At 46.2% G+C, this 19,235-nt stretch overlaps 1 long non-coding RNA gene across 1 annotated transcript in view; it reads right to left on the minus strand.

Annotated features, from left to right (window-relative positions):
• Positions 1-1,191: 1,191 nt before the first annotated feature.
• The window catches only part of LOC134931791 (uncharacterized), a 36,320-nt gene continuing 18,276 nt past the window's right edge, over positions 1,192-19,235 (minus strand). The window contains exons 2-3 of the long non-coding RNA XR_010179177.1: positions 18,856-18,991; positions 1,192-1,368 (exon numbers count right to left, since the gene is read on the minus strand). This is a non-coding gene — a long non-coding RNA (uncharacterized LOC134931791). The remainder of the gene's footprint in view (positions 1,369-18,855; positions 18,992-19,235) is intronic.

Here is a 19,235-nt window from a genome sequence, read left to right on the forward strand (position 1 = left end):
TGCATTTGCTAGATAGCTATACAATGGGGGTCATTCTGACCCGATCGCTCGCTGCAGTTTATTGGAGCGCAGCGATCGGGTCGGAACTGCGCATGCGCCGGCGCTGCCTAGCATTCGCCTCTGTGGCAGAGGCGGTCGCTGGGCGGGAGGGGGTTGGACGGCGGCGCACGCAGCCGCTGCGACCCGGGGCAGCAAAGAGGTTCTCCCGGCCAGCCACAGGAGCTGCGCTGGCCGTGAGTAACTCCTGAAATGCACTTCTGCGGGGTGGGGGGGGGTCGGCACTGACATGCGGGGCAGACTAGCGCTGTGATGGGCGTCCCCCCGCATGTCTGAGTGCCTGATCGTAGCTGTGCTAAATTTAGCACAGCTACGATCAACTCGGAATGACCCCCAATGTGTACATTCACGCTGCATTCGCTATCTTGCAAATAATGTCACAACGGGCCTATTTTTTTAACCAAAGATTTGTCCAATCAATTAACCTAATAGGCCCTACACACATGCCGATATCACTGCACGATATGAACGATCTCGTTCATTAATGAACGAGATAACGTTCATATCATGCAGTGTGGAGGCTCCAGCGATGAACGATGCGCGGCCCTGCGCTCGTTCATCACTGGGGCCATGTCGGCTGTGCATGCAGGCCAATATGGACGAGATCGTCCATATTTGCCTGCAAGTCTACGGAGCCGGGTGACGGGGGGAGTGAAGAAACTTCACTCCCCCCGTCACTGCCCCCCCACCGTCGGGTCGCCCGTCGCCCGTATCGGCGGTCGGGCAGCTCGGCGGCACATTGCCGAGTGTGTAGGGCCTATAAGGAATTGTAATGTGATAGTTCAATTAAGTCATCCAACACTGCAAAATGAAGTGTTTGAAAACATAATTGCTCAATTACACTCAGGAAATAAGGCAACAAACATACTGAATCCACAAAATATGTTTGTTGTCCTATTTGCATCATACCTTTAATAATCTCTTTTAAACTTAATCTCTTTTTTAAGGGTGGGTGAAAAAAAGTAAGTTACCCCTCACCAAAAAAATAATACAAAAAAAGAGGAAAAAATTTAAAGCCACATACTGAAGAGTCACAGGATAGTTGAAATTGAAAAAAGCACATTAAAAGTGTGTTAATTGTGTATAATAAAAACACAACACAATTGCATAGTTTGAACAATTTACTAATGCATTAATTTGTAAAAAAAAAAATTAAATTAAAATATGAAAAGAGCCAAAATAAAAAAACACAATTTTTTTTTTTTTTTTATAATAATAAATAGTCCACATTGGCTAGGAGGGCAACAATGTTGGCTCGCATGTTTTGGAGCACCCTCCGTATAGCCTCATTTTGATTTCCATCCTCAGGATCTGTAATAAGTGGTGAAGAATGTGTAAGTAATTACATAAACATTAAAAAATGAGTCGAAGTTCCCATTACGCCACACAGTATAAACCGATTCACATTACACCACACAGTATGAACCAAAATTCACATTATGGCACACGGTATGAGCTGAAATTCACATTATAGCACACAATAAAAGTCAAAATTCACATTAAGCCACACAGTATGGGGTAAATTTACTAAGATTCGTAATTTCCGAAAAAAGGTCAAAGTTCAATCACGAATGACATCGACAGTGTAAAACTGCAACTTTTTGAATTGATTACGATGGATTTACTAAGCTGTCGTATTCGGGTTTTTCTTTTCTTCCGATGTCGATGTCATTCGTTTTTTTTTACCTATTTTTACGGCAGTGATTAGCAAAACACTGCCGTTTTTTTTTACAATCAATCTCGGACGGATCTGTGTGATCCGTGCTGGGGTTCTTATTTTTTTTTTATTTAATTAAACAATGTAAAATAAAAATAAAAAATGCGTGGGGTCCCCCCTCCTAAGCATAACCAGCCTCGGGCTCTTTGAGCCGATCCTGGTTGCAAAAATATGGGGAAAAAAATGACAGGGGTTCCCCCATATTTAAGCAACCAGCATCGGGCTCTGCGCCTGGTCCTGGTCCCAAAAATACGGGGGACAAAAAGAGTAGGGGTCCCCCGTATTTTTAAAACCAGCACCGGGCTCCACTAGCTGGACAGATAATGCCACAGCCGGGGGTCACTTTTATATAGTGCCCTGCGGCCGTGGCATCAAAAATCCAACTAGTCACCCCTGGCCGGGGTACCCTGGGGGAGTGGGGACCCCTTCAATCAAGGGCTTCCCCCCCCCAGCCACCCAAGGGCCAGGGGTGAAGCCCGAGGCTGTCCCCCCCCATCCAATGGGCTGCGGATGGGAGGGCTGATAGCCTTTGTTGTAAAATAAAAGATATTGTTTTTAGTAGCAGTACTACAAGTCCCAGCAAGCCTCCCCCGCATGCTGGTACTTGGAGAACCACAAGTACCAGCATGCGGCGGAAAAACGGGCCCGCTGGTACCTGTAGTACTACCACTAAAAAAATACCCAAAAAAAGACAAGACACACACACCGTGAAAGTATAATTTTATTACATACATACACACATACATACATACTTACCTATGGCCCCACGCAGGTCGGTCCTCTTGTCCAGTAGAATCCAAGGGTACCTGTTGAATAAATTATACTCACGAGATCCAGGGGTCCAGGCTCCTCGGCAAATCCAGGGTTAATCCACGTACTTGTTAAAAATAAAAAAACGGTATCCCGACCACGAACTGAAAGGGGACCCATGTTTGCACATGGGTCACCTTCCCACGAATGCCAGAAAGCCACTTTGACTTCTGTCTAAGTGGGTTTCTTCAGCCAATCAGGGAGTGCCACGTTGTAGCACTCTCCTGATCAGCTGTGTGGTCCTGTCCTCACTGACAGGCAGCACACGGCAGTGTTACAATGTAGCGCCTATGCGCTACATTGTAACCAATGATGGGAACTTTCTGCCCTGCGGTTGACCTAAAGTGACGTCACCGCTGAGCTGAAAGTTCCCATCATTGGTTACAATGTAGCGCATAGGCGCTACATTGTAACACTGCCGTGTGCTGCCTGTCAGTGAAGACAGGAGCACACAGCTGATCAGGAGAGTGCTACAACGTGGCGCTCCCTGATTGGCTGAAGAAACCCACTTAGCCAGAAGGCAAAGTGGGTTTCTTGCATTCGGGGAAAGGTGACCCATGTGCAAACATGGGTCCCCTTTCAGTTCGTGGTCGGGACACCGTTTTTTTATTTTTGGCAAGTACGTGGATTAACCCTGGATTTGCCGAGGAGCCTGGACCCCTGGATCTCGTGAGTATAATTTATTCAACAGGTACCCTTGGATTCTACTGGACAAGAGGACCGACCTGCGTGGGGCCATAGGTAAGTATGTATGTATGTGTGTATGTAAGTAATAAAATTATACTTTCACGGTGTGTGTGTCTTGTCTTTTTTTGGGTATTTTTTTAGTGGTAGTACTACAGGTACCAGCGGGCCCGTTTTTCCGCCGCATGCTGGTACTTGTGGTTCTCCAAGTACCAGCATGCGGGGGAGGCTTGCTGGGACTTGTAGTACTGCTACTAAAAACAATATCTTTTATTTTACAACAAAGGCTATCAGCCCTCCCATCCGCAGCCCATTGGATGGGGGGGGACAGCCTCGGGCTTCACCCCTGGCCCTTGGGTGGCTGGGGGGGGGGAGCCCCTGATTGAAGGGGTCCCCACTCCCCCAGGGTACCCCGGCCAGGGGTGACTAGTTGGATTTTTGATGCCACGGCCGCAGGGCGCTGTATAAAAGTGACCCCCGGCTGTGGCATTATCTGTCCAGCTAGTGGAGCCCGGTGCTGGTTTTAAAAATACGGGGGACCCCTACTCTTTTTGTCCCCCGTATTTTTGGGACCAGGACCAGGCGCAGAGCCCGATGCTGGTTGCTTAAATATGGGGGAACCGCTGTCATTTTTTTTCCCATATTTCTGCAACCAGGATCGGCTCAAAGAGCCCGAGGCTGGTTATGCTTAGGAGGGGGGACCCCACGCATTTTTTTTAGCAAAAATAAGCACTTTCACACCCCTTCCCACTGATATACATGCACGGATCTCATGGATCCCTGCATGCATCTCAAATCACGGATAAAAAAAGCAGGTCTGTTTTTTTTTAGGACTTTTTTACGAGTTGTAATTTTTCACGGCAGTGTTTTGTGTTTTTTTGCTTTGCACTTCTTAGTAAATGACCGAGATTCATACTTAAACAGCCGCGTTTTGACCGATGGTGTATTCATTCGTAATTTTTTACCTGAACTAGCAAAAAATTACGAATGCCCTCATCACTGCCGTGATTAGTGTTTAGTAAATGACCGAGATTTACCGAGATGACACTTTGATGAAAAAACGGCATCTCGGTCAAAATCGGGAGCTTAGTAAATATACCCCTATGAGTCGAAATTCACATTAAGCCACACAGTATGAGTCAAAATTTACATTAAGCCACACAGTATGAGTCGAAATTCACATTACGCCACACAGTATGAGCCAAAATTCACATTATATCACACAGTATGAGTCGAAATTCACATTACGCAACACAGTATGAGCCAATATTCACATTACGCCACACAGTATGAGCCAAAATTCACATTATGCCACATAGTATGAGCCGAATTTCACATTACCCCACGAAGTGTGAGCTGAAAGTCACTGTTTACACCACGCGGTATGAGGTGAAATTCACATTGCACCACACGGTATGAGACTAAATTTACATTATGCCACACAGTATGAGCCGAAATTCACATTACACCACACAGTATAAGCCGAAATTCACATTATGCTACACAGTATGAGCCGAAATTCACATTACACCACACGGTATGAGCCGAAATTCACATTACGCCACACAATATGAGCCAAAATTTACATTATGCCACATGGTATGAGCCGAAATTCACATTATGCCACCCGGTATGAGACGAAATTCACATTGCGCCACACAGTATGAGCCAAATTTCACATTACGCCACACAGTATGAGCCGAACTTCACATTACGCCACACGATATGAGTATCATCTATATTTCTATATGCTAATACTAAAAGAGAGGTGGTGCTACCATACCAATCTCATCATTTTATATAAATACAGTTACTAAAAATGAAAGAATGAGATCTATAAGTGTACTCTGGAAACCAGTGAATGCTAACATATTAATGTAGCCCTTCTTTTCTATTTAATTTTTTTTCACTTACCTCCTAGAGGATGCTGAGGTCCACATTAGTACCATGGGGTATAGAGTTTAGACGGGTCCACTAGGAGCCATTGGCACTTTAAGAGTTTAATAGTGTGGGCTGGCTCCTCCCTCTATGCCCCTCCTTCCATACTCAGTTTAGAGAATGTGCCCGGAGGAGCCGATCACAGCTAGGGGAGCTTCATAGGAGTTTTTCTAGTTTTATTTTTTTCATTAGAGTTAGGCACAGGGAGGCTGCTGGCAACAGCCTCCCTGCTTCGTGGGACTTAGGGGGGTAGTAGTGTCCAACCCTGAGAGGTTAATGGCCACTATCTCCAATGACAGGACACTGAGCTCTTGAGGGTGATGATCGTTAGCCGCCCCAGGGGACCGCTCACTCCCGCCGAATGCCACCACCCCCTAACAGAGCCAGAAGATTCCAGTGGCAAGTGAGTCACCCCCCCCCCCGGCAAGTGGGAGCCGGTGTGAAGATGGCGGCAACAGGGTGGGAGCGCAGTGCTAACTGCGCTCCGGAGGCTCAGCGATACACAGTGCAGTGCTATGAGGGGCGCCCTGAGCCAGCGCCTATACCCTACACTGGTCACCAAGGCTGTCAGGGACCTCGGAGCGGACCCAGCAGCATTCAGCACCATTTTCCTGCCTGCAGATCCTGTACAGAGATGCTGTCAGGGAGAGCTGTCCCTCCTCGCAACTCCAGCTATCCTGTGCGGTACCAGGGGGTTTTAGAAGGGGGGGGGGGAGGGAAGGCTGTAAATTTACTGTGTAGTCTATTAAGGTACACAGTCAGTGCCAGGTAGTTTTATTCTATCTATCTAGGGAAGCGCTGTGTGTGTGCTGGCTCCAAGCTCTGTGTTTCTCTGTGGCATACTTGGGGGGAAACTGTGTCTGATATTTTCCTGTGTGTGGGGGGGGGTTTGTTTTCTCACATAGCCATGTCTAGGGACTCTGTGTCTTATGCTGCTGAGGACATTTCTTCTCCAGAGGAATCCATTCCATGTACACAGGAATGTAATGTCTTGTCTCAGATCCCTATTAATGAGCCTGAGTGGTTGACGTCTATTAAGGGAATAATCTCTCAGATATCTACTAGGGTAGCTCATACTGAGACTGAAACTCAGGTTTTAATGAAGTCTATGGCAGTTAGGTCAGGTTCTGTTCCTATTCCTTCAAAATCCCCTAGCATATACCCACAGAAACGTGCACTTGCCCAGATTATGCAAGCCGACACGGATACCGACTGTGACGTGGCAGACGGTGATGGGGATGTGCTGAGGGGGGCGGCATCCCTTGCAGAGGGGGAGCAGCTCATGATTGAGGCCATTAGAGATGTGTTAAACATTACTGACACACCACCTGAGCAGGTTGAGGAGGCTTACTTCACAGATAATAAAAAAGCCTCGCTAACCTTCCCTGCGTCTGAGGAATTAAACGCTCTATTTGAAAAATCCTGGGAAAACCCAGAGAAAAAATTCCAGATCCCAAAAAGGGTTCTGGTTGCTTTTCCCTTCCCTGAGGAAGATAGAAAAAAAATGTGAAAACCCACCCATAGTTGACGCATCTATGTCCAGACTGTCAAAAAAGGTGGTGTTACCTGTCCCTGGATATATCCTGGATCTACCGTGTTAAAAGAACCGGCTGATCGTAAGATTGACATTATGCTCAAATCCATATACACTGCTTCAGGGGTGGCGTTGAGGCCCACTATTGCCTGTGCATGGATGTCTAAAGCTATAGTAAAGTGGTCAGGCACGTTACTAGAGGATTTGGATATGATGGATAGAAGTGACATTGAATTATTTTTACGTAACCTTCAGGATTCTGCAGGGTTCATGGTGGAATCCATGAAAGACCTGGGTACGCTGACTGCACGGATATCTTCCATGTCTGTCTCAGCTCGCAGTGGTCAATGGCTATGCCAATGGTCTGCAGACATGGAATCCAGGAGAAGTGTGGAGAACCTACCCTACACAGGTCAGGCTCTATTTGGGGAAGCATTGGATGCATGGATTTCCACGGCAACCGCGGGTAAGTCACCTTTTCTTCCCTCAACTACGCCTTCTATGAAGAAACCCTTTTCTTTATCTGCATCGCAGTCTTTTTGGACTGCTAAGACAAAAAAGTCCAAGCCTTCTACCACCCTCTTTAGAGGTGCTCGTGCAAAATCCAAAAAGCCTGCACCCGCAAGCTCCCAGGACCTGAAACCTGTTTCTGGTTCCTCACAATCCTCAGCATGACGGTGGCCCGCGAAGTCTGGAAAAGGGAAGCTGGTGGGTGCGAGGCTCAGACGCTTCAGCCACATCTGGGTGTCATCCGGCCAGACTGGAGTTTCAAGAACTTCTGCCTCAACGATTCTTCAAATCAGGCTTGCCAGCTTTGCGGGTAGACAGGGCTATTCTACAGGAAGCCATCCAAAAGTTGGAAAAGTCACTGGTCATTGTCCCAGTTCCACCTCATATGCAAGCCAAGGGTTATTATTCAAACCTTTTAGTGGTACCGAAACCATATGGTTCGGTCAGACCGATTTTAAACTTGAAATCGTTAAACCCTTATCTGAGGGAGTTCAAATTCAAAATGGAGTCTCTGAGAGCGGTGATCTCAGGACTGAAGGAGGGAGAGTTCCTGGTATCCCTGGATATCAAGGATGCATACCTCCACATTCCGATTTGGCCACCGCACCAGGCTTATCTCAGATTTGTAATACTACAACATAGGAACAAAGGGTGCAGGTGCACCATACACCATTAAAATTATTATAACCATAATATAATATTTGAGGTTCTTGGCATATATTGGCCAGTATATGAGCCTGCCCACCTGCTTCACGGTGACCTCATCGAACAGGTCCCTAACACTATTGGGGTTCACCTCCGGGACGCAGAGCACCCCCAGACCACCCCAGCCAAACCACCCCAGGGCATCACACAGAAAAAGGATAGGAGTGAAAGATCAGTGTTAAGCAAATGAAAGAGGCTGCTGAATGTAAAAGAAAAGAAGAGGACAGCAGTAAAGTGTCAGAGTGTTAGAATGTGAAGTTTAGCTGAGCAGTGTTATAAGTGTAAAAAATATCTGAAAAAAGCTACAAAAATATAAAACAAACACAATGTGAAATAAGTGTTAAAAGTAAATGTAAGGTGGTGATGCCCCAAGGTGGCCCAGCCAGAGCAATATAGGGAGCCCCACGCCCCAAAAGCTCACCCCCAAACTGACTTTGTTAATTAAAATTAAAGGATCATACCTATGTCTTTTGTGCAGTCAGAATGTGCTGGTTCCCTGTTTAAAAGCCTGAGAGGGGGTGAGCTTTTGGGGCATGGGGCTCCCTATATTGCTCTAGCTGGGCCACCTTGGGGCATCACCACCTTACATTTACTTTTAACACTTATTTCACATTGTGTTTGTTTTATATTTATGTAGCTTTTTTCACATATTTTTTATATTTTTTACACTTATAACACTGCTCAGCTAAACTTCACATTCTAACACTCTGACACTTTACTGCTGTCCTCTTCTTTTCTTTTACATTCAGCAGCCTTTTTCATTTGCTTAACACTGATCTTTCACTCCTATCCTATTTCTGTGTGATGCCCTGGGGTGGTTTGGCTGGTGTGGTCTGGGGGTGCTCTGCGTGCCGGAGGTGAACCCCTATAGTGTTAGGGACCTGTCCGATGAGGTCACCGTGAAGCAGGTGGGCAGGCTCATACAGTATACTGGCCAATATATGCCAAGAACCTCAAATATGATATTATGGTTATAATAATTTTAATGGTGTATGGTGCACCTGCACCCTTTGTTCCTATGTTGTAGTATTACAGTACTTAGTCCCAGCAAGGTAGCACATCCCATTATAATAAGCTAGGGTGTGCAGTCCAGGCCCCGTTTCTATATAGTCTATATTATGTGTGTGTATACACACCTGAGGGATTGGGACAACCCTCATCTCTGGATTAGCACCCCACCCACTGCCTCTCAGGCTTTTAAACAGGGAACCAGCACATTCTGACTGCACAAAAGACATAGGTATGATCCTTTTAATTAAATACAAAGTCAGTTTGGGGGTGAGCTTTTGGGGTGTGGGGCTCCCTATATTGCTCTAGCTGGGCCACCTTGGGGCATCACCACCTTACATTTACTTTTAACACTTATTTCACATTGTGTTTGTTTTATATTTATGTAGCTTTTTTCACATATTTTTTATATTTTTTACACTTATAACACTGCTCAGCTAAACTTCACATTCTAACACTCTGACACTTTACTGCTGTCCTCTTCTTTTCTTTTACATTCAGCAGCCTTTTTCATTTGCTTAACACTGATCTTTCACTCCTATCCTATTTCTGTGTGATGCCCTGGGGTGGTTTGGCTGGTGTGGTCTGGGGGTGCTCTGCGTCCCGGAGGTGAACCCCTATAGTGTTAGGGACCTGTCCGATGAGGTCACCGTGAAGCAGGTGGGCAGGCTCATACAGTATACTGGCCAATATATGCCAAGAACCTCAAATATGATATTATGGTTATAATAATTTTAATGGTGTATGGTGCACCTGCACCCATTGTTCCTATGTTGTAGTATTACAGTACTTAGTCCCAGCAAGGTAGCACATCCCATTATAATAAGCTAGGGTGTGCAGTCCAGGCCCCGTTTCTATATAGTCTATATTATGTGTGTGTATACACACCTGAGGGATTGGGACAACCCTCATCTCTGGATTAGCACCCCACCCACTGCCTCTCAGGCTTTTAAACAGGGAACCAGCACATTCTGACTGCACAAAAGACATAGGTATGATCCTTTTAATTAAATACAAAGTCAGTTTGGGGGTGAGCTTTTGGGGTGTGGGGCTCCCTATATTGCTCTAGCTGGGCCACCTTGGGGCATCACCACCTTACATTTACTTTTAACACTTATTTCACATGGGCCCTCATTCCGAGTTGTTCGCTCGGAGATTTTCATCGCATCGCAGTGAGAATTCTCTTAGTGCGCATGCGCAATGTTCGCACTGCGACTGCGCCAAGTAACTTTACTATGAAGAAAGTAAGTTTACTCACGGCTTTTTCATCGCTCCGACGTTCGCATTGTGATTGACAGGAAATGGGTGTTACTGGGCGGATGCACGGCGTTTTAGGGGCGTGTGGCTGGAAACGCTACCGTTTCCGGAGAAAACGCAGGAGTGGCCGGGGAAACGGTGGGTGTGCCTGGGCGAACGCTGGGTGTGTTTATGACGTCAGCCAGGACCGAAAAGCACTGAACTGATCGCACAGGCAGAGTAAGTCTGAAGCTACTCAAAAACTGCTAACTCGTTTGTAATCGCAATATTGCGCATACATCGGTCGCACATTTAAGAAGCTAAGATTCACTCCCAGTAGGCGGCGGCTTAGCGTGTGTAACTCTGCTACATTCGCCTTGCGAGCGATCAACTCGGAATGAGGGCCATTGTGTTTGTTTTATATTTATGTAGCTTTTTTCACATATTTTTTATATTTTTTACACTTATAACACTGCTCAGCTAAACTTCACATTCTAACACTCTGACACTTTACTGCTGTCCTCTTCTTTTCTTTTACATTCAGCAGCCTCTTTCATTTGCTTAACACTAATCTTTCACTCCTATCCTTTTTCTGTGTGATGCCCTGGGGTGGTTTGGCTGGGGTGGTCTGGGGGTGCGCTGCGTCCCGGAGGTGAACCCCTATAGTGTTAGGGACCTGTCCGATGAGGTCACCATGAAGCAGGTGGGCAGGCTCATATACTGGCCAATATATGTCAAGAACCTCAAATATTATATTATGGTTATAATAATTTTAATGGTGTATGGTGCACCTGCACCCTTTGTTCGTATGTTGTAGTATTACAGTACTTAGTCCCAGCAAGGTAGCACATCCCATTATAATAAGCTAGGGTGTGCAGTCCAGGCCCCGTTTCTATATTATCTCAGATTTGCACTGTTGGATTGTCACTATCGGTTCCAGGCACTGCCATTCGGCCTCTCCACGGCACTGAGGGTGTTCACCAAGGTGATGGCAGAGATAATGGTTCTCCTTCGCAGACAGGGGGTGAACATAATCCCATATCTGGATGATCTGCTGATAAAGGCATCGACCATGGAAAAGTTGTTGGAGTCCATTGCTCTCACGATTTGTCTGCTCAGGGACCATGGTTGGTTCCTGAACCTTTCAAAGTCACATTTGGTGCCGACAAGGAGATTGTCTTTCCTGGGGATGATCCTCGACACGGAAGTGCAGAGGGTGTTTCTACCGGAGGAGAAAGCGTTGGTGATTCAAGCAATGGTCCGGGATGTCCTGAAATAAGCCCGGGTATTGGTTCATCAGTGCATTCGCCTTCTGGGGAAGATGGTTGCCTCCTACGAGGCTCTACAGTATGGAAGATTTCATGCTCGATCCTTCCAACTGGATCTCCTGGACAAGTGGTTGCGGTCTCATCTACATTTGCACCTGAGGATTTGTCTGTCGCCGAAAGCAAGGATTTCACTCCTCGGGTGGCTGCAAATGTCTCACCTTCTGGAGGGCCGCAGGTTCGGGATTCAGGACTGGATCTTTCTAACCATGGATGCAAGCCTCCAGGGATGGGGCGCAGTCACTCAAGGAGAAATCTTCCAAGGAAGGTGGTCAAGTCTGGAATCTGGTCTTCCCATAAACATTCTGGAGCTAAGAGCCGTGTACAATGGTCTTCTCCAAGCGGCACATCTTCTGCGAGATCGAGTCATTCAAGTGCAGTCGGACAATGTAACGACGGTGGCCTACATAAACAGACAGGGCTGAATGAAGAGCAGAGCTGCAATGTCAGAGGTAACAGGAATCATCCTCTGGGCAGAAAAGCACGCATTGGCGCTGTCAGCAATTTTCATTCTGGGAGTGAACAACTGGAAAGCAGACTTCCTCAGCAGACAGGATCTCCATCCAGGGGAGTGGGGCCTACATCCAGAGGTGTTCACGGAGGTGACAAATCTTTGGGGGGTTCCTCAAATAGACATGATGGCCTCCCGCCTCAACAAGAAGCTTCGGAGGTATTGTTCCAGGTCGAGAGACCCACAAGCAGTGGTGGTGGATGCTCTGGTGTCTCTGTGGGTGTTCCTCCACTTCCACTCATCCCAAGGATTCTAAAGCTCATAAGGAGAACAAGATTTCAGGCAATCCTCATTGCTCCGGACTGGCCAAGAAGGGCTTGGTATGCAGATTTTTTGGATCTACTGCTGGAAGATCTGAGGCCTCTTCCTCTTTGGGAGGACCTATTACAACAGGGGGCGTTCGCTTATCAAGACTTACCACAGCTACTTTGATGGCATGGAGGTTGAACGCCAGATATTAGCTCGGAAGGGCATTCCGAACAAAGTTATACCTATCCTGATACAGGCTAGGAAAGGAGTAACATCTAAACATTACTATCACCTTTGGAAAAAGTATGTATCTTAGTGTGAATCCAAGAAGTTTCCTATGGTGGTGTTTCAACTGGGATGGTTTCTCCTCTTCCTGCAAGCAGGTGTGGATATGGGCCTGAGGTTGGGATCCGTAAAGGTCCAGATTTTGGCCTTATCCATTTTCTTCCAGAAACAATTGGCTGCCCTCCCTGAGGGTCAGACTTTTTTGAAAGGGGTTCTGCACATCCAGCCTACGGCATACTGAGATCTTAACGTGGTGCTGCAGTACCTCCAATAAGATTGGTTTGAGCCTCTACAGGAGGTTGAGATCAAGTTTCTCACGTGGAAGGCTGTCACTTTGTTGGCCTTAGCTTCTGCTAGACGTGTGTCGGAGTTGGGGGCTTTGTCTTGCAAAGTCCCTACTTGATCTTCCATGAAGATAGGGCTGAGCTCCGGACACGTCAACAGTTCCTTCCAAAGGTTCAACCAACCTATTGTGGTGGCAGTTGCTACTGACTCCTCAATTCCGTCAAAGTCCTTGGATGTGGTAAGGGCTCTGAAAATCTATGTGAAGAGGACTGCTCATCACAGAAAATCGGACTCTCTGTTTGTCCTGTATGATCCCAAGAAAGTTGGGTGTCCTTCTTCTAAACAGACGATCTCTCGCTGGATCAGGTTCACTATCCAGCATGCGTATTCTACAGCAGGATTGCTGTGTCCAAAATCTGTTAAGGCCCACTCTACTCGTAAAGTGGGTTCTTCCTGGGCGGCTGCCCGGGATGTCTCGGCTTTACAGCTTTGCTGAGCGGCTACTTGGTCTGGGTCAAACACGTTTGCTAAGTTCTACAGGTTCGATACTTTGGCGGCTGAGGACCTAAAATTTGGACAATCAGTTCTGCAGTAACCTCCGCGCTCTCCCTCCACGTTCTGGGAGCTTTGGTACATCCCCATGGTACTAATGTGGACCCCAGCATCCTCTAGGATGTAAGAGAAAATAGGATTTTAATTACCTACCAGTAAATCCTTTTCTCGTAGTCCGTAGAGGATGCTGGGTGCCCTCCTAGCGCTTTTTTATCCTGCAGTGGTTACTTGGTCAGTACTACTTTGTTCTTAGTTAAGTACTGCGTTATTATTACTTGGTTCAGTAATGTTATTCAGCTGTTGCTGAGTTTTCAAGCTAGTTAGCTTGGTTTGCCTTGTTTGTGTGAGCTGGTGTGACTCTCAACACCATCTGTGTAAAATCCTTCTCTCGAAGTATGTCCGTCTCCTCGGGCACAGTTTTTTAGACTGAGTCTGGTAGGAGAGGCATAGAGGGAGGAGTCAGCCCACACTATTAAACTCTTAAAGTGCCAATGGCTCCTAGTGGACCCATCTATACCCCATGGTACTAATGTGGACCACAGCATCCTCTACGGACTGCAAGAAAGGGATTTACCGGTAGGCAGTGGTCGAAGTGGGGCGGTATACGGCGGTATGGTATACCGCCACTTCTTCCACTGACCCGGAAAACAGAAAATGAAAGTGCAGCAGAAGGCAAGGGAAGTGGCCATCCTGCTGCACATGTTCAGTATTTTACCGTTTTGAGTACAGAGGACTCACATTTTAAAAATGGTCGGGTCCCTGGGATGCGCTCCACGGCAGCCCAGCTGGACTTGGTGTGGGGGCTGAGCAAGGATGGACTGGGTATTTCCGCAGCGATGGGGGAGTGGTTCCCAGTGTTCCCGTGGCTGGTGCACAGGGGGGTTTGGAGAGGACGCGTGGCTGGGTTCGGCTCCTGCGGGGGTAAATGGCATCCTGCTGAGTGTCCCCGTGTGTGGTAGGCGGCTGGGAGAACGTGTGTCCGGATGCTCAGTGCTCGGCTTCGGCAGCGTAGAGTTGCAGCTGGCTGTGTGCTCGGGGGGAGGGGGGGGGGAGAAGAGGAGACGCTCATCATTCTGGCGGGTGTAAGTGGCAGGTGTGCTTATTATTTCCGTGGTGGTGGCGGGTATCTGTCTGCTCTGTGTCCCAGTACTGCCCAATCTGCCATCTACCCTTAACCCCTCCCTACTCTCCAGCACTGCCTGCCCCTAACCCTCTCCTTGCCATAACTGCCATCTACCCCGACTCCCCAGCACTGCCCATAGTACTAGCTGTCTTTAACCCCTTCTTTTCCCAAGTACTGCCCCAGTTATATACCCCTACCCCCAGGCACTTTCCATAGTACTGCCTATCTCCCCTTGCCCCAGCTATCTAATACTCTTCCTACTCCCCCAGTACTGCCTTTCCCAATAAACCTCCTTGCCCCCAATAGTGCCCTAACTACTATCCACCCTTACCATCTCCCTACCACCTACCACTCAGTTACCTGCCTCTAACCCCCTCCTTGCCCTCCAGTACTGCCCCAGCTGCTATCTACCCTTACCCCCACCCTATCCTCAGCACTACCCCAACATCTGCATGACCCCCCCCCCCCCCCACACACACACACACACGCCAATAATATGTTATGGGACCCAGAAATGGTGAAGTGTGATCCCTATTTTCTATAGTGAGGGGTCCCAAGGATCCACAATTTTTTTTGCTCAGCGCGATCACTGATGTTGCTCCCGTCCCTGCTCGGCTGCCGGCGGCTGTGTAGAGTGCTGTACTAGCTCACAGCTGCTCACCGCAGCCAGCCGCCCACCGCCACCAGCCACCAGCCGCTCACCCGCAACAAATGAGTCAGGTAATGTTCCCCTGCTGTCACCCTCTCTCCCTGTCGTTACTGTCCCTGTCCCTACTGTCACTCTCTCCCTGCTGTCACTGTTGTCACTCTCTCTCTCCCTGCTGTCACTCTCGTCGCTCTCTCTCTCCCTGCCGTTACTCTCGTCTCTCTCTCTCCCTGCCGTTACTCTCTCCCTGCCGTTACTCTCTCTCCCTGTCGTCACTCTCTCTCTCTCCCTGTCGTCACTCTCTCTCTCTCCCTGTCGTCACTCTCTCTACCTGAAAGAAAGTGAATTGTCCATTCAGGCTAGGAGGATTAAAACCCGGGGGCCTGAACGAGTACATCAATTATAGTGTCTTTTTATAAGCAACAATTTATTTTTTGCCCTTTTATAAGCAACAATTTATCTTCCAACTCCCATATGGAGTTGTCACAAGTCACCATTTTACGTCACTCCAATTTTGTGATAATAATTTTATTTCCCCCCTCCCCCTTCCTTTTCACTTTCCCTCCCCCCCTTTTTTTCTTCCCTCCTTCCTCTTTCACATATTTTTCTTACACATTAGTCTATCACTTTGTCTATAATCTTGATTCACTAATATATCCTATACACTTTCCCCAGTTCATTTTCCTTTCATATTGCAGCATTAAATTGCATCCCATATCCTCTTGTAACTTCAAAAGAATTGTTCGCTTTTCAAAAAATTTTTTTTACACGGAGGCTATGTCCCATACTCTCACCACACCACCGCTCAACTTTTTCATAATTTTTTCAATAATATAAAATTTTGTGTTTCAATTCTCTTTCAGATTTCACCTGCGTTCAGCACTCTAATCAATTTCCTCAGCACCACCTATTCCACTTTCTATCTACTCGTTATTTTTATTCCGTTGTAACTATTTCCTTTATACTTTCGGCTCACGGACAGGGGCCTAATTAAGCCCCAATTAATGAAACAATCATTACTCATAATTGTAACTTTAATTCTCTATTTTTTGTTATTTGATATACTCATATATCAAGAATTTTGTTTATACGTATGTGCTCTCCTCAAATTTTATCGTTTTATTTATAGTCACCTGTCTAAACTAGTAGCACACTGGATGATAAGACCAGTCCTCCAATTCCCTCACTATAGTATGTCTATATCCATCCTCTGATTACCTGCATCTTAGACTTGTCCATGAACTCCCATTTTATCTTTGTAATACATTATCTGTGTTAAATCTCTTAGACAGTAATGGCAATTTATTAATTATTGCCTGAGGTCTAATCAAGCACTTATCAAGTCAACGATCATTTTAGGATACCTCTAATATTTTATTATAATGTTTAAATATATAATTGAGCACTAATCAAGTCAACGATCACTTTAGGATACCTTTAACATTTTATCATAATGTTTAAATGTATACGCTTTCCTCTAATTTTCTTCTATCATGGATATACTTTTAGTCCTACATTAATATATCTTCAGTTTAAAATCATGGCTGTGTTTTAAATTTGTTTTTAACCACATATTTTGTTATGAACTCATTTTTGTTTTATTCTTTTCTTTTCTCACGATCTTTTAATATAACTACATGGGTCCCCCTGCTGAGTCCAATTCTGGCTGCGTTATATCCAAGGATTCAGCTGTGCAGCAATATAGCCACTCTTTGATTGGACATCCATCAGCCCAGACAGTACTTATATCAGCAGGGATCCAGCCCGTGACAGGAAGTGATCAAGCCCGGTACACGGGTGAAACGCGTCTTCCAACTCCCCTTTTTCGGCTGCCGGAAGCATCCTCGTCCTCCGTGTCATACATCCTTCGCTGCCCGACACATCTCTAGCCCAGCGTCTCCATTCCCGGTGTTTCACATCCATTGCTGCCTGCCGCCTCTCCAGCCCTGCTTACATCTCTCCTTTGACTGGCTTCAATTACGGGACTCCGGTGCCCGTCCGGGGTCACGGACTGCACAACACCGATTCCAGACGCCTGCATCAAGTCCACCGATTTGTGAACTCTGTCGGGCGGCCACGCACGGCCCCGCACAGACAGTGTCTCAGTGCTTTGAAGCAATTCCATCGCATCCACACTCACGGACTTGTCATTTCTGGAATCAGAACTGTCCCACACCTTACCACGGGTAATATCAGTGTCTCATTACTATCTTTTTTCCATATTGCCGATTTATTCAGTTCATTACAATAGAATTTTTCCTATATATTATCAGTACCTATGCAGCTGTCTTGTCAGTTTTTCTGCAATAACTTCTATTCTTCCACACATGCCCATGTACTCATTGTTTGTTTAATAACAATACGTGCTTTGTGTGTTAATTACAACTGAAATAATATGGAAATATGTTCTTTGTGTGCAATCATCTGCTTAATCAATTTTGATTATATTTCACTCATTCAGATATTCATTTATTGATTCATTTATACTTTTCTTATATCAGTTTTCGAGTGACAATCCCTGTACCTGTTACAATGTTTAAATATTAGCAGCTTATGCTACACAAGTACCATTATTGTTGCAACCTTCTAGCACACAATACCACAGGCTTCTAGCAGACTTTTTTCCAGTGTGATACTGGCAAAAATTATTATTTTGTTAATTTATGGCATAGATCATTGTTCAATACTTGCTGAACTTTATATCTAGCCTCAGAACGAACTGCCCCAGACTATATCAGATAATAGTTTTATCCGGCTATCAGATTCGAGGAATTCTCATCTACTAAGCACCTAGGAGTCTCATCCTGCTTTCGCTTGTCTCATTCTTTTCTATTTTTTCATGGACTCTCACCACTGATTCAGGGTCCGTCCCTGTCTAACACTGGCAGCAGATCCATCTTACCTCTGACATTCTTTGATACTGTGTAGTTCGTGAACTCTCATCAGTGATTCCAGAAGCATTGGACCCTCATTCATTACTGTCTCTACTATCATACCACACTGGTAACGCCCAAAACCGTCCGATCTTGGAAGCTAATCAGTGTAGGACTGGGCCAGTACTCAAGCGGGCGACCCTTGAGGAATACTCAGTTTAGTAGAGAAGAGATTGGCCTATCACGCTCAGAGTCTAACACTGACAGCAGAATCACTCTGCCATCTCATTTCATACATTTTTTCCTCCCTTATGACAGCCGGCAGTGGCGCACCCAGGGGGGGTTTCCGAGCACCCAGAAACCCCCCTCCTCTAAAAAAAAAAAAATTTTTTTTTTTTTTTTTTTGCTGTATGATAATTATTAATGGCTGTCTAGCGTCCTCTGCAGCCTGCTGTCTTCCTGGTGGCACTTGTAAGTGCAATAAAAGTTTACTTTATTTTAACTATAGTACATATATATCCATGTGCATACATATATACACATGTATACACATACATACATATAAACACACACACACACACACACACACACACACACACACACACACATATGATATATATATATACATGTGTATATACAGACCGAATTGAGGTGGCACTCAGAGACTTAATAGATTGGTGAAGCAGGCATCCGAGCAGGGATGCTGTTTTTAATTGTGTTACGTTTCGGGGACGTATCCCCTTCCTCAGACAATAGTACAGTGCATCAACAAATATATATACACAATGTGTAATTAGTGCAACTTACCCCCCTTCCCCCGCTCACAGCAGCGTGCATCGCGGTCCACCGCACTTCCCCGCTCGGCACATCCGGTTTCTGCGTCACCACAGTGCAGGAAGTGACGTACATGGGCCGGCCGGTTGCCACGACGACGCGCCGCAAGCTGTGATACACAAATGTAAACAGATGTATAACATCTACATGTTACATACGTATAATGCATTTTTAAGAACAAAACATGGGCCCTCATTCCGAGTTGATCGGTCGCAAGGCGAATTTAGCAGAGTTACACACGCTAAGCCGCCGCCTACTGGGAGTGAATCTTAGCTTCTTAAAATTGCGACCGATGTATTCGCAATATTGCGATTACTAACTACTTAGCAGTTTCAGAGTAGCTTCAGACTTAC

Source organism: Pseudophryne corroboree, chromosome 1, assembly GCF_028390025.1.
Source record: "Pseudophryne corroboree isolate aPseCor3 chromosome 1, aPseCor3.hap2, whole genome shotgun sequence".
NCBI classification, from domain to species: Eukaryota; Metazoa; Chordata; class Amphibia; order Anura; family Myobatrachidae; genus Pseudophryne; species Pseudophryne corroboree.